This window comes from Phoca vitulina, unplaced genomic scaffold, assembly GCF_004348235.1.
Source record: "Phoca vitulina isolate PV1807 unplaced genomic scaffold, GSC_HSeal_1.0 scaffold79, whole genome shotgun sequence".
Taxonomy (NCBI): domain Eukaryota; kingdom Metazoa; phylum Chordata; class Mammalia; order Carnivora; family Phocidae; genus Phoca; species Phoca vitulina.
Window position 1 is genome coordinate 4,617,379 of NW_022589782.1, and position 550 is coordinate 4,617,928.

Below are 550 nucleotides of genomic sequence, written 5' to 3' on the forward strand. Positions count from 1 at the left end.
TCCTTCGTGTCTGGACAGTGATGTACTCGTCCACCGGATGTTTCCAGGAGGGTCTATTTTACTGGGTAGTTGTATAGCAATCCTGTTTTAAAAGTTTTCTATCTACTGTAAACAACAAAAATGCAACCTTAAGCTTTCTTGGAGCTCTGGGCTGAAGGCTGGCCATCACACAGGCATCTGATTTAACCCCACTGAAGTGCCAGAAAATGACAGTAAGTGGATCTCTTTAAAAGCATAAACCCACAAGGATGGGGAAAGAAGAAAAGGAATTGGTTGACTAGAGGTAAACAGAATCCTAAGTGGAGGAAAGACCAGAACTACCCTGGTTTACAACTCCGACCCCCCCCCCCAAGCAGAGCAGGGGATCAGTGAAAGTGAGGTGGCTTACTTGAAAGCTGGAGGAAGTCTGGCCCTTGGTTCGCTCTGCGGGGAGGGGGCCCTGGACAGCAGTGCAGCGGGAGGCAAGGAGGTGGTGCTCCTCAGCTTCTCACACTTAGAGAAGATGCCAGACCTCTAAGATTCTCCAGGGCAACCTGACCTCTAAAAACCC